The following is a 15288-nucleotide window of genomic DNA, read 5'->3' as shown; positions in this document are numbered from 1 at the left end:
AGCATTTGCCAGTATCTCCAGCACCACCTCAAAAACTAGATGACTGGGAATTTTTTAGATGGAAACCTCCATAGAATGGAAATAAACAATTCCTCAAGGAAACCTAATTTGATTGGAATATTCCTTAAGAAAAACCACCTCCTTGGCTTCATAATTTTATTTAAAAAAGAAATAAGACGATAAAATTACCTATGTCAAAACTGAAAAGTGTAAGCGCATCACCAATGAAGATAAAGTAATTGCTAGAAGTTATTTTGCCAAATTATATACAAATAAAATTGACAACTAGATGAAATTAATGAATATTTACAAAAATATAAACTGCCCAGATTAACAGAAGAGGAAATAAAATACTAAACAATCCTATCTTAGAGAAATAAATTAATAAGCCATGGATGAGCTCTCTAAGCACCCTCACCAGATGGATATACAAATGAATTCTACCTAAACACTTAAAGTACAATTAATCTCAATATGTATAAATTATCTGAAAAAAATAAGTAAGGAAGAAATCCTATCAAATTTCCTTTATGATACAAATATGGTTTTGATACTTAAAGCAGGGTGAGCAAAAACAGAAAAAGGAAAATATAGACCAATTTCCTTAATGAATATTGATGCAAAAATTATTAAATACTAGCAGGGAGATTATAGCAATAAATCACAAAGATCAATTATGACCAGAAGGGGTTAATACCAGAAATGGCTGACTGATTCAATATTAGGAAATTACCAATAAGATTGACCAAATCAATAACAAAAACCAAAAATCATATGCTTATAGCAATAGATGAACAAAAAGCATTTAAATAATATAACACCCATTCCTATTAAAAATACTAGAAAGCTTAAGAATCAATGGAACCTTTCTTTAAATAATTTGTGGTAGCTATCTGAAATCAAGAGCAACATTATCTGTAATGGGGAAAAACTGAAGACTTCCCAATAAAATAAGGAGTGAAGCAAAGGTATCCATTTTTACCATTTTTATTTATTATTGTACTAGAAATTCTAGTTATAGGAATAAAAAGAGAGAAATTAAAGGAATAAAAATGGGAAAAAACTACCACTCTTTGCAGATGATATAGTGGTATAATTAAAAGAGTCCCAGAAAGCAAACTAGTTAAAACAATCAACAACTTCAGCAGTTTTAGGATATATAAAATAAATCCTTATAAATCATAAACATTTCTATATTCTATTAACAAATTCCAACAGGAAGAGATAGAAAGAGAAATTCCATTTAAAATGAAAGACAGTATAAAATACTTCGAAGTCTACCTCCCAAGACAAATCAGGAAATATGTGTGTGTGTGTGTGTGTGTGTGTGTGTGTGTGTGTGTGTGTGTGTGTGTGTGTATGAACACAATTACAAAAACAGTTTTCACAAAAGTAAAGACCGATAAACATAAACAACCGGAAATATATTAATTGTTCGTGGGTAGGTAGGTTGAGCCAATATAATAAAATGACAATTCTACTTAAGATAATTTTACTTACTCGATGCCATACCAATCAAACTATCAAAGAAAACTACCTAGAACCTCTGAACACAGAAAATGAAATACTACTTAAAAGATCCATAGATTAGCTTTAGAAAAATACCCTCTGCCACAAACTTTAAGGTACTTAATAACTAAATTTTTTTAGGTTTTTTTTTTTAGTTTTTGCAAGGTAATGGGGTTAAGTGACTTGCCCAAGGCCACACAGCTAGGTAATTAGCTGCCTCACACCACCTAGTCGGCCCTCAGAGGGCATTTTGTACAGAAAGGACAAAGAATAATAAAAACTGAGTTAGGTAAGTAATGAGATTTCACATAGATGACATGGCTTTACAATATGCTTCTCTCAAATCTTATAATATTTGCTTAAAATTCCTATTGATAACCATTTAGACTGGAGAGCAAATGTTTACAAATAAAAATAGGATTTTCTCTCTCCTCATCCAAGATGTCTCTTATCTTGAGGTTTGTTGATCAGGTAAGGAATTTATTAGTGCTATCACTGAGATGACCAGATAGTACTGACACAGGTGAAGTCAACATTGTAGGAGGCAGGTCATACATAGCAGACTGACATTTATAACTATTAGTTAAAGGTTAAGAAACTGATTTCTGATCAGAAACATACAGATCAGAAGTATTAATTCCAAATTAAAGAATATCAGATTAGACAGTAAATATGTCAACTAAGGAAGGCATAGGTAATGAAATAAATTTCCCCTGGAGAAAAAAGAGGAAGGGGTGGCTAGGTGCACAGTGGTGGTACAGTGGATAGAGCACTGGCCCTGGAGTCAGGAGTACCTGAGTTCAAATTCAGTCTCAGACACTTAACAATTACCTAGCTGTGTGGCCTTGGGCAAGCTGTTTAACCCCATTTGCCTTGCAAAAACCTAAAAAAAAAAAAAAAAAAAGAGGAAGCTTATAATGTTAAAGTATCATCATAATCATTAACAACACAACAATAAAGAGGCCTTAAGATATTTCCTTCTAAAGGAGACAAAAGTAAAAGCAGAATTTAAAAGAAGGCATTGATGGTGGAAGAACAAGCCTAGAACACCATGGACACTACATCACACTACTTTGCCTACATACAGGTCAATCAACATGTTATATGAGACTAAACTGCAAAATGAGAGAATACATCATAAGGGAAGAAAAGAGGAAGAAGACAGATGTGAATGTAAGCAAGTCAATGGTAAACAATGAACAGAAAATAATTTTCTTAGTCTCTCCAAATGAAAAAGACCTGTCAGAGAATTACAGAATTAGACTGCAAAGGAAGGGATTAAAATAGGGTAAAGAAAGAAGGAAATCTTGATTCAGTGAATTGGAGCTTCCACTGATGAACACTCCTATGATGGGAGAGACAAGTTCTATAACAGGAGATAGGCGCCTTATTGTTAGGTATAGGCTGCAGTGGTTTGTCCTTAGACAGAACAGAATCACTGAGAGACTTGTACTTAAAGGACAGCTCCTGACTTAGAAGAAGGGGCTTGTGGTGCCACATTCAGTAAAGTGGGAAAGCATAGACTCAGAAAGGAGACTGTATAGAAAATAGGAAAAAGAGAGAGGGGGAAAATAAAGAAGGAAAGAAAGAAAAAAAGGAAGGAAGGAAGGAAGGAAGGAAGGAAGGAAGGAAGGAAGGAAGGAAGGAAGGAAGGAAGGAAGGAAGGAAAGAGAGAGAAAGAAAGAATGAATGAAAGAAAGAAAGAAAAAGAAGGAAGGAAAGAAAGAAAAGAAAGAAAAGAAAGACAGAGACGAAGGGAGGGAGGGAGGGAGGGAGGGAGGGAGGAAGGAAGGAAGGAAGGAAGGAAGGAAGGAAGGAAGGAAGGAAGGAAAGAAGGAAAGGAAAATGGAAGGAAAGAAGGCTTAAAGAAAAAAGGAAAAAAGAAAGAAAATTAAGAAAGAAAATCTATTTTCCTTCGCTCTTACTCTATATTACCACTCTCCTCCATTTCCTCCCCACTTCCACCATGAAAACATCAATTTTATAATTTGTCCTCTGATGGGCTTACAATACTAGAAAGAAGTGTTCATCTGACAAGTGATACTAGTTTCCATTGCCAAGCATATGTGTTATATTGTAAAATAATAAAATGCATTCCAGTTTAATTCCAGTTCTGATATTTGCTTATTATAACTCACTCTCCAAGGGCAAGATTATTTCTAAATGAATTAAAAAATTAAGTTCCTGAACATCCAAAGTAAACTATCAAAGGCTCGACACAAGACAAGGACCAGCCTGAGCAGAAATGAACCAACCACAGAATTTTCTCTCTCCAACTTTTCCTCCTTTTCCTCTCTATATTCTGTAGTAGAGATCTAAGTGGCAAGGAGAGGATATAATCATTCACTCAACAAACTTTGTGTGCTGTGTATTGCAATTACAAGGTTTTGTTCGAGAAAGGGATCTCATTCACTCAACTAATGATTATTGGATGAATGAATGTCTCCAGACTGTAGCCACATGTTATACATTCCTCCATAAAGAAAGTTAACTACCATGAAGAAAAATGGGAGCTGACCAGCCCAAGACAAACCCAAAAACCTATCACCACTCCAATCCCCTAAGAATGGGTTTTTGCATCATTTGAAAGCTAGATTTTTGTAAGCTGCCACTGTAGATGTAATTTAGGTCCACTCTGTTGTAGAAATCCAAATTTCCTCCATCTCCTGGACTTACCTTGATAGGGACTTATGGGTACCCCCAAAACAACTTTAGTAGGAAGAGGTAGATAAAGTATGAGAGGACTGAGCAATTCACATTTGCCTAGCATATGTGTTTGGTCTAATATAGGTAGCTAGTAGATTCATTGTGATAATTTAATACCACACATGATTTGTCTTTTTTTTCCAATGTGTCTTGGATTTCTCCTTGAAGGATCTATTATGTCCCAGAAACAATGGTAGGTACTATAGATTGAAACCACAAACCCCAAAATGACCACAGAATCATAGATTTAGAGCCAGAAGGAAACTTCAAGGCTATCAAATCCAACCCTTTCATTTTACAGATGAGAAAACTGAGGAACAGAGAGGTTTAATAATTTATTCACATTCACATAACTAATAACTTTCTGAGGTGAGAATTGAATCCAGATCCTCTTTACTTCAAGTCTGGCCCTGCCTGGCATGAAATGAAACGAAACATTCTTTACCTTCAAGTGGATTACAATCTATCTGTGGAGACTATATATGTATTAGTAGATATATAAAAAATAAATTCAAGGTAATTTGGGGCAAGAACAGGGCCACCAATTCAGGGGAGGCAAGGGGAATAAGAAAAAAATTTCCCATTCAAGATGATGCTTAAGTCAAGCTTTGAAAATAACTAGGAATTCTAAGAGGCAGGAGCATTTTAATAATCTTAAGGTCTTATATATGTCATCTAATATGATAATTCTATTAACCAGATTAGGGTGCTATATAAGTAGATGGACTAAACCCCAAAGGAGAAGATATTGACAAATGGTTATTGTTCTTCATCCTCATTCTTAAAAAGGATCAATGACAGCAAGGGAAGTGTTAGAGGTTAATGAGAAGCAAACACTATGATTATGCCTCTTCCTTCTCCTGGTCCATTATGTTGGGTCTGGAGAAGATACCAAGAGATGAAGTAATAATAACAATAATAATTTTAATAATTTATATAACACATTAAGGTTTGAAAAGTACTTTACAAATATTATCTCTGCAACAACTTTGGGGAGTGAGATGCTCTTTTTATCTTCCTTTTACAGATAAGGAAACTGAAGCATAAAGAAGTTAAGCAACTTTCCCAGGGTTATACAGCCAGAGGGTCTTCCTGACCCCAGTCCCAGAGATTTTCTTCTGGTTGTTCATTTAGATTTAGCACCTAAGAAGATGGTAGAAACAGGAGAGGAAAAGGTCTAAAATAAAAGGAAGTTTGTTGACAATAGAACAAGAGTTCCAAAAAAGATATTATGAAAGGAGTGACCAAAGGATAGGGCCTAGAAAAAGATAAAATTAAAGTAGATAGGAATAAGAGATCAGGGGGTGCTAATAAGGGAGCACTTGGCTAAACAGCCTGAAATTCTGAATGACATCTTGCTTCTGAAAGACATTTAGTACAGAAAAGAGAAGAAAGGAGTTTGGGATCCATAAAAGGGTAGATGTCAGCACCATCCTTCATCCCTCAACAAAATTTGCCTGTTTCCAGAATTTCTAATGATAGATCTAAAGGATAATATATTTTCTAAAACATAATAAAGAGGGCTGCTATTATTCACTTACCTTCCCCTGCTGACTTTAAACACTTATCTATGAGTAAGGATTGAATATATACAGTAGCATCATCTGCTGCTTAATACCAGGGCAATAATTCCCTATTGACTGATGAAACCAATAAGGAAATAAAGCAATAAGGAAAAGAAACTGAGCTGGGAAAAAATTAACTATAGCCCTGGCTTATCTTTCTTTTCCTTGCTTGATTATCTTTTGGGGGGATGGGGTTTACAAGGCAATGGGGTTAAGTGGCTTGCCCAGGGTCACACAGCTAGGTAATTATTAAGTCTCTAAGACCGGATTTGAACCCGGGTACTCCTGACTCCAGGGCCAGTGCTTTATCCACTATGCCACCCAGCTGTCCCTGTTTGATTATCTTTTGACTGTCTTTACTAGATATGTGTGCCTTTGTCATCCAAAGCCTTTCTCAAGTTTTGATTAAGCCAACAATAGGTAAAATAATATTAATAATAATAATAATAACTAGCATTTGTTTGGATTTTTAAGGTTTGTATTTTACAAATATCTCTGTTTATCTTAACAAGAACTCTATGAAATAGGTTATTAGTTTGAATTATTTATAAAAATCAGCTTCCATATGACTCGTTGTTCCCCGAAGTAGGAGACTAAGTGTCTGTGACACTAAATACCAGTGATGCCCTATTGTCGCTGTGATGATGGTGGTTGTTTCTGTGATGTTGGTGACTGTTGTTGTGGTTCCAGACTAAACACATCTAAACACCTACTCCATATCCTCAACCCAACATTGGGAAATGTCTGGAAGATTCCTCGCACAAGGAGCATGCAGAGAACCAATCCCTGGGAGATTTTTGATGGTTTTCAGACCAGGAGGACAGCAGATGATGACTTTGGTCTCTGTTCTGAGCTCAACACAATACCAAATCTATTGCCTTATCTTTGTGGGAAATGAGGCACCTTCCTCCAAATAAATGTCGTCTGCTTTTCACTCCATTCTGGAATTCCTTCATATTACTCAATTCAATGTAGGATTTGGAAAATGGGAGTACTTCAAGTGCCTTAATGCTCCAAACTAATTCAGTTGAATTCTCTACCCATCATCTGAATTGCATTTGTACCATGGTGATAGATCACACATAGAACATACACTTGAAAAGTAAAATATTTAATCAGAATCAAAACAGTTAACAAGAAGATAAAATAAATAGCTTCTACAAAACAATTAAGAAATTCAAAGCTAGAGAATTCTAAAACTTATCCTGGAAAATGCTTTCCACATCTAGAGAAAAAAACTATGGGGGCAGCTAGATGGCGTTGGGGTGGCTAGGTGGTGTGGGGCGGCTAGGTGGTGTAGTGGATAAAGCACCGGCCTTGGAGTCAGGAATACCCGGGTTCAAATCCGGTCTCGGACACTTAATAATTACCTAGCTGTGTGGCCTTGGGCAAGCCACTTATCCCCATTTGCCTTGCAAAAAAAAAAAACTAAAAAAAAAAAACCAAAACTATGGAGTCTGATTGCAGACCAAAGCATACTATTTCCACTTTTGAAAACTTGTTTTATGGTTTTTCTTTTTCTCATTTTTTTCTTTAGTCCTGATTCTTCTTTTTCAACATGATTAATATGGAAATATGTTATACATGATTATACATGAATAACCTATATCAGATTACTCACCATCACGGGGAAGGGAAGGAAGAGAGATAGGTAGAAAAATGTGGAAATCAAAAGTTTGCAAAAGGATGAATGTTGAAAACTTAATTTGCACATAAATGAAAAAATAAAATAACATTCCCCCCCCCAAAAAAAGAAAGAAATTCAAACCTGGAGGTGAAGGACAGAGTCCTAAAATACACTCCCCTTGGGTCTCTTAAAGGACAGAATTGAGTGTGGCATCTCATTAGCCATCCTGAAAAATTGTGTCAAGCCACAATTTAATGCAGCACTGGGTGATGGTTGGTACTCTATGGGTCATCCACACAGAGTTCAGTCCCTAAAGATCCCTAAACCTTAGACCGCATCCCACATCTGGATGTTCTGGGTCTATTCCCCAAAGCTCAGAATTTCTCTCCCTGCTCAAGGCAAGTTCCTGGTTCTCAGACTCTGCCTACTTCTGACCTGAGCTCCCTGTCAGCACCAGAGAGGATTCGACCACTTAGCTCTTCTCTTCTTGTCCCATCAGAATTTTCACTTACTGACACAATCCTTTTGCCACAGACACCCATCTCATGGAATTTCAGGCTTTATGGGAAGGAGTAGGTGAGTAATACTTTTCTTCCCTCAGACTCCATCCTTTTCAAGATTCAATGGTCTTAAAGACTTAGGCTCCCTTTAGGATAGATGATTTCTTTTCAGGGACACTGGAAACCTTTCTTTGTGACATCTCCTTGATATACTTCTCTTTGCTGTCGTTTAGTGAATAAGAATTTCTTAAGTTCTTGCTATGAACGAAACCCTAAGAATACAAAGAAAGGCAAAGGACAGGACCTTGCCTCAAGGAACCTCAAGGAACTTGCCCAGTGGAGCAAACAGCTTGTACAAACAAGCTATAGGTAAGATAAATAGGAAATAAGCAACAAAGGGAAGGTGACAGAATTAAGAGAGATGGGGAAAGTCTTCCCATAGAAGGTGGAACTTGAAGGAAGCCAGGGAAGCCAGGAGATGGAGTTTAGGAAGGGGAGTTTAGAAAGGAGAGCAGTCTGGGCCACTACCTTGGGCAGGTACTCATCATCATACCCCATGTCTGTACAATACCCTTTTAGCTGGTCTCCCTGCCTAAACTTCAATGGTTCCCAAGCACCTCCAGGATCAGAAATCAAACCTTCAGTTTGGTTTTAAAAATCTGATTACTTCCTATCTTCCATTTTAACACCTTAAATGTAATAATAATAATAATAATAATAATAATAATAATGATAATTAAAACAATCAAAACTTTTATATAGAAATTACAAGGTATGAGTTACTTTGTTATGCCTTCACAATGATCACTTCAATTGATCCTGGGAGATAGGTTCTATTATTATCCCTATTTTACAAGTTAGAAAGCTGAGGCAAACAGGTTAAATAATTTAAATGCCTAGAGTCAAATAGCTATTAAGCATCTGAGGTCAAATTTGAACTCAGGTCTTCCTGACTCCTGGCCAGATGCTTGCACTTGACCTACCTAGCTACCACATACACTGTGTTTCCATCTTCTGGCTTCCTTACCATTTCTTGGATAGGACACCTAATCTCCTCATTCTGGGAATTTTCACTAGCTCTTCCTCATCTGGGATTTTCTCCCTCTTCATCTCTACCTCCTGGCTTCCTTCAAGGCCCAACTAAAACTGCATTTTTTACAAGGAATTCTTTTTAATGTCTCTGCCATCCTGTGGTTGATTATCTCTAATTTATCCTATATGTATTTAGTTTGTACATAGATGTGCATGTTATCACTCCCATTAAACTAGGAGCTCCTCAAGAGGAGGGGCTGTCTTTTGCCATTATTTATTTTCCTAGAACTTAGTGTAGTGTCTGGTAATAATAGGCACTTCATAAAATGTTGGTTGTCTTGACTGGGAAAGAATAAAGTCAAATGTCCTTAACTTCATTAAATATTACAAGATAAATTTAGAAGAAAAAGTCTCATTTAAAAGAAAAAAGTATGGCATTTGTGCCCCAGAGCAGTAATATTTTAAGACTGAATCTAAATCAATAACTAAATTTAAATTAAATTCATGAAAGTAGGAGAATGATATGGGACACTTCTGGACTAGATGGCTATCTAAATAGGAGGTAGAACAAGCAGCTTTCATATATCACTTCTTTGAGACAGAGACTAGAACCTGGGTCTTAAAAGATGAGAGAGGCAGCTAGGTGGTGCAGTGGATAGAGTACCAACCTTGGTGTCAGGAATACCTGAGTTCAAATGCAGCTTCAGACACTTAATAATTACCTAGCTGTGTGGCCTTGGGCAAGCCACTTAACCCCATTGCCTTGCAAAACCTAAAAAAAAAAGATGAGAGAGACTCATAACAATGACTTAGAATTACTTATAAGTTTCAGTTTCTGAACTATGACCACTCTACATTCTAGATTACTTTTATAAGGAAGAAAGTCCAGGGGAAATAGTTTACAGAATCTCAATTCACAAGAAATTAAGTGGTAATGTGGAATGTCAGTTTATTCATTTATAATGAGAGATATGCCTTTCTAAATAATGAGTAAACACTATTTGCACTGTTGGCTGGGAAGTTTCAATTAGGAGATCAAATTATAAATCAAGGGGGATTTTGGTTATCATGGAATCAAGACAAAGGTCATTCAGAGTGATTTTCCACCAAGGTAAAGTCCTGTTCACAAGAGTCAATACCATAAGATTACTAAATCAACAAGTTTTTATTAAGCCTGCAATAAGCCAAACACTGCAAAGCACTGAAAAACAGAGAAAGGGAGAAACACAAAAGCTATTCTTAAGGAGCTTATAATCTAATGAGGAAGATGATATGCAAATAACTATGTACATACAAAATATATAGGGTATAAATGATAGGTGATCTGAGAGGAAAGTACTAAGAGGTGGTAACAAAAAAGAAATGGACTATGTATGAAAGGTCTCTGGAGGAAGGTCAGATCTGAGCTAAATTTTGAAGGGACCTGGGGAAGCCAAGATGTAGAGACAAAGACAATATCAGAAATGTAGGAGAACCAATAAGAAGGCTTAGTATCAGGAGATGGAGAGTTAGCAGCATTACTGAGGCATAAGATATGTTGAAGGGAATAAAATGTAAAAGGATAGGAAGGTCAGAAGGGACCACATTTAAATACCAACTAGAGAACTTTAATTTGGTCTTGGAGGTCATAAGGAAGCATCCTAATTTATTTATTGACTTTGGAGTTGGGATAGAGGGTGAAAAAAACCCTTTGGCAGGTCACCACTGGAATGGTCTCCTTGCAATAGGGTTGTTGCCAAAGTTCAAGTATGAGGTGGTGAAGGTCTTTGCTAGGGTGGCAGCTGTGGGAGTAGATAAAAGAAGACATGAAGATAGGGCTCTGGTCTTCTGGAGAGCATGTAGAATTTTTGTTCCAAATGTCAGACAACTCAAATTCAATATCTTTTTTTTTTTAGGTTTTTGCAAGGCAAATGGGGTTAAATGGCTTGCCCAAGGCCACACAGCTAGGCAATTATGAAGTGTCTGAGACCGGATTTGAACCCAGGTACTCCTGACTCCAAGGCCGGTGCTTTATCCACTAGGCCACCTAGCCACCTCAATTTCTGATTATATTTGAAAGAGGCCATAAGCCCCTCATAATAACTAAAGACATTGGTGACAATCCATGGATAGATTTAAGAGATTTTTGAAGTTCAAAAGGAAGTTACATCTATTTATATCATTCTTTTGTTTCCCTTGTACTGTATTTTATGCATTTAAAAACATCAAGATACAGACTTCACCAGATTGTCAAAGAGGTCCATCACCCCATATTTGACACAGCACAGTCATAAAATAAGATGTTGTTTTTACTTACACTTCACATAGTCTCCCTCTTCAGATGTATCCTGTGTTCCTGGCTCTCTCTGAATAATAATTTACAATAATTTATTATTATTATTATTATTATTATTATTATTATTATTATTATCTCATTTTATCCTCACAACTAACTAGGAGATAAGTGCTATTGTTATTTCCTTAACACAGATAAGGACATTGAGAAAGATAGAGGTTAAGTGACTTGCCCAAGTTAACGGTCAGTAAGTGTCTAAGGAAAGATTTAAATTCAAGTCTTTCTGACTCTAAATCCTGTGCTTTATCTGCATCTCCTTGTTGACTAACTAAAATGAAACCAAAACTATAATTATGAGTGAACATAGCAATGAAAAGAGGTAGGAAACTATTAATGTTAAACACATGCTGTCAAATTTTTTTTTATTAATCTTGGTTAATTGCCTATCAACCAGAAGAACTTACAAAGTACCTACTATTGTCAGCTGGAGATAAAAGAGTCACCAAAATATATTAGAAAGCATCTCATTTATTTGATTAATGGAGAGAGTCAACTGCCAAATGTAATTTGGGTAAGGATACAAAATGTTGTCAGATATATTGAAGTAATATGTATTTTTTTCCCTTCCAAGTTCACAGACTAATCTTCCTACCTATGGTCACAATTCACTTCCACCAAGACTGTGCATCTTAGATTAAGGAGCTTGGGGGCAAGATGAGTTCAAAGATCCCTTCCAACTTTGACTTTCTGTAATTCTATGATCCCCATAGTGTTTAACAAATTATAATGTTGGAGCTATCTCTCATCTTTCCTGACATATGAGGAAGGGAAAAATGAAGTTCAATAGCCTCATTGATTGGGAGGCTCAGAAAGAAAAGATATTAAATTGCCTACCAAACTAAAGGTCTATTGAATCATTGTTCTGACCTTATTGTTATACGTCTGTGAAACCTGGAGAGTCCACTGGTGCCATGGCAGGAAACTAGATCCATACTATCTGAATTGTCTTATGAAGATTCTGAAAATCATCTGGTTAGAAAAGGTAGAGTACTGAGGTCCTTTTGAGATAAACTGTCAAGCATTCCAACTCTTCTGCAGAGAGACCAATTGTAATGGGCTGGCTCCATTGTTCAAATGCCAAATGACTATTTGGTTTGCCTAAAAGATTATTTTACAGAGAGCTCACGCAAGGAAGATGCTCACATAGTGGTCAGAAGAAGTGATACAGGAACACTCTCAAGGTCTCTCTGAAGAATTTTGGAATTGATTGGGTGACAGGGGAGACACTGGCAAAGGACCACCCAGCATGGCACACCTGCATCAAAGAAGGCACTATGAGCAGAATTGCAGCAGCTCAAAAGAAATGTGAGATACACAAATTTAGAGAATGCATCTCAAATGTTCACATAGATCATATGTGCTTGACCTGTGAAAATGCTTTCATTGGTCTGATTAAGCAGTTAGACACACTGTAACTTGATGTCATTTTGGTCCTCTTTGAGAACAAAGGACAATTCATTTACTAGTTAATCTTTTAATTTTAATTCCCAGGCTCCGGGGTCGCGGCAGGCTCACTGGGATGGCAGCACCCAGTGGCCGAACAGTGCTCACACACCTCCTGGTAGCCCTTTTTGCCATGGGCTCCTAGTTTGCCATCAACGGGATCTGGGTAGAATTGCCAATACTGGTGAAGGACTTGCCTGAAGGATGGAACCTTCCATCCTACCTGTCGGTGCTGGTAGCCTTTGGAAACCTGGGACCGCTGGCTGTAACACTCTGGAGCCACCTATCAAAGGGTGAACTAGGCCCGATCTGGGCAGTGCAGGCTCTGGGTGTGGTGGGCATGGCACTGCCGGCTTCTCTGTGGTCCCACGTGGTACCCATGTCAGGGCAGCCCCATGCTGTGGCCTTCCTGGCATTAGCCTTTGCACTGGCCCTGAGCTGTTGCACCTCCAATGTCACTTTCCTTCCCTCATGTCTCATCTGCCCCCAGCCTTTGTGCGAACATTTTTCTTGGGTCAGGGTCTTAGTGCCCTGCTGCCTTGTGGACTGGCTCTGACCCAAGGTGTGGGCCACCTAGAGTGCTGACCAGCCCCCTCTCCCAGCTCTAGAGTCACTACCCTGGCATCCTCACCAGGTCCCACTGTTTCCCCCTCCCCTGACATTTCCCCATAGGGCCCCATGGTGCCCATCTACTTTGAAGAACGCTTTTTCAGCCAACACCTTCTTCTGGGTGATAACCAGCCTGCTTGCCATCTCAGCTGCAGACTTTCAGGGCCTGCTGCACTTACTGCTAACATCACCCAACACAGTTACTCCTAGGAGCAAAGGGCAGGCTCAGGGAACTACCCCAGAGGAAGAGGTGTCACCGCTTCGGGATCCAGGAGAAGAGATTGGGACACCTGAGCCAGAGTCGGAGGAAAGAGCCCAGGAGTCACTGAAGCTGTGTTCAGTCAGAGGGGCTTGCCTGCTGGTGCTGCTAGGGACCACCAATGTCCTGACCAATGGGGTACTGCCCTCTGTGCAGAGCTACTCCTGCCTGCCATATGGGTGCCCAGCCTACCACTTGGCTGTGGTGTTAGGAAGTGCCTCCAGCCCCCTCGCCTGCTTCCTGGCCATGGGCATCCTCTACAAGTCACTGTCAGGTCTGGGTGCCCTTTCACTGCTGGGCACCTTTTTTGGGACCTATGTGATGGTGTTGGCAGCCCTGAGCCCTTGTCCCCCACTAGTGGGCACCTCTGCGGGTATAGTCCTTATGGTGCTGTCATGGGTCCTGAGCCTGGGTACCTTTTCCTATGTGAAAGTGGCAGTGAGCTTGCTCCTGCACAGAGATGGCCAAGGTGCGCTGTTGGCAGCAGGCATTGCAATCCAGATAGGTTCTCTGATAGGGGCTCTCGCGTGTTCCCCCCAACGAGCATCTACCAGGTCTTCCACCAGAGCCAGGACTGCGTGGACATATGTAATCCCTGATAACCCTTTAAGGGGGTTGTCGGGTTCTTGCTGGAGTACCCTTGCCTTTTCTACCCCCCCACCCTCCCAGGAGTAAAGTTACTCCATCCCTGCTGGAGCAACATGAGCCTTGTTCCCTTTGCACAATTCTCATGACTCAGGGATGGTCCAGGGATTGACTCAGTGCCCCTACCCCCCAGAACCTTTTTCCCCACCAAAAAGAAAACAAAACCTTAGGAATAGAAACTGAGGCCCAAAGACAGGGATTCTGTTGATTTCCCTCCTGAAGGTTTCTCTACTGGCCCCTCTTGGGTCACTTGTCTTTGGGATCCCAGAACCAAATAAGTTCAGCAACATGTCCAGAGAGCAGCTGGTGCCCAAAGCCTTGGGCTGGGGATCACAGAGAAGATGACAATTGACAATTCCTCTTCTGGGTACAGGAGAGCAGGTGTCACTCTACACAGTGTCCCTCAGACTCAGTCCCCAAGTCCAGCTAGAACTGCAGTTTTAGAAGAAAAGTTCTATTTTCTTTCTGAGTGGGCTTCATCAGTGGGGATCAAATTCCTTTCCAGGTCTTTCCTAAGTTCCCTCCCTCCCTTCATCCTCAATGTCTGGCCTAAGTTGCCCTGAGACTCAGCTGAGAGTACAGGCTTATCTCAGCTTTCCTGATAGCTATAGCTTTGTGGGGTCCTGAAGGAGGAGACTATCATAGGCAGCGCCTTGTGGAATACAGTCACCACAAACCTAAAGTTTTCTTCATAAGCTTGCTGCCCAGGTCCAGAGAAATTGAAAAGACCACCAAACAGTAGCCCACAGACTAGTCACAAGGCCATTACGCTGTTGCCCAGCAATGTGTCCTCCCTGGCCTGAGCTCCCAAATAGCTGTAGAGAAAGAGTTAATTATACTTATGCATAGCCTGACTGTGGGGAGTCCAGCTCCCATTCATTGTTCTCTTGGAAAGACTATCCTGGAACTTGCCAAGGTTCCCTGTCCCTGACCTTGCAGGCTCTATCCACACAGCCTTTGATTTGGCCCTGGGCCCTGCCCATCTGTGCCTCCCAGAGTCCACGATCACAACCCCTGCCTCCTGTTGGTTTATGCGCCAACAGTTTGACCTTCTCCCA

General features: G+C 39.3%; 1 pseudogene; it reads left to right on the top strand.

Moving 5' to 3' along the window:
• The first annotated feature begins 12793 nt into the window (after positions 1-12793).
• On the top strand, positions 12794-14184 carry LOC141493702 (solute carrier family 52, riboflavin transporter, member 2-like; annotated as a pseudogene).
• The last annotated feature ends 1104 nt before the right edge of the window (positions 14185-15288 follow it).

This window comes from Macrotis lagotis, chromosome 7 (genome assembly GCF_037893015.1).
Source record: "Macrotis lagotis isolate mMagLag1 chromosome 7, bilby.v1.9.chrom.fasta, whole genome shotgun sequence".
Taxonomy (NCBI): Eukaryota; Metazoa; Chordata; class Mammalia; order Peramelemorphia; family Peramelidae; genus Macrotis; species Macrotis lagotis.
Note: the sequence above shows the minus strand (reverse complement) of the source record. Positions and strands in the feature narration are given on the sequence as shown.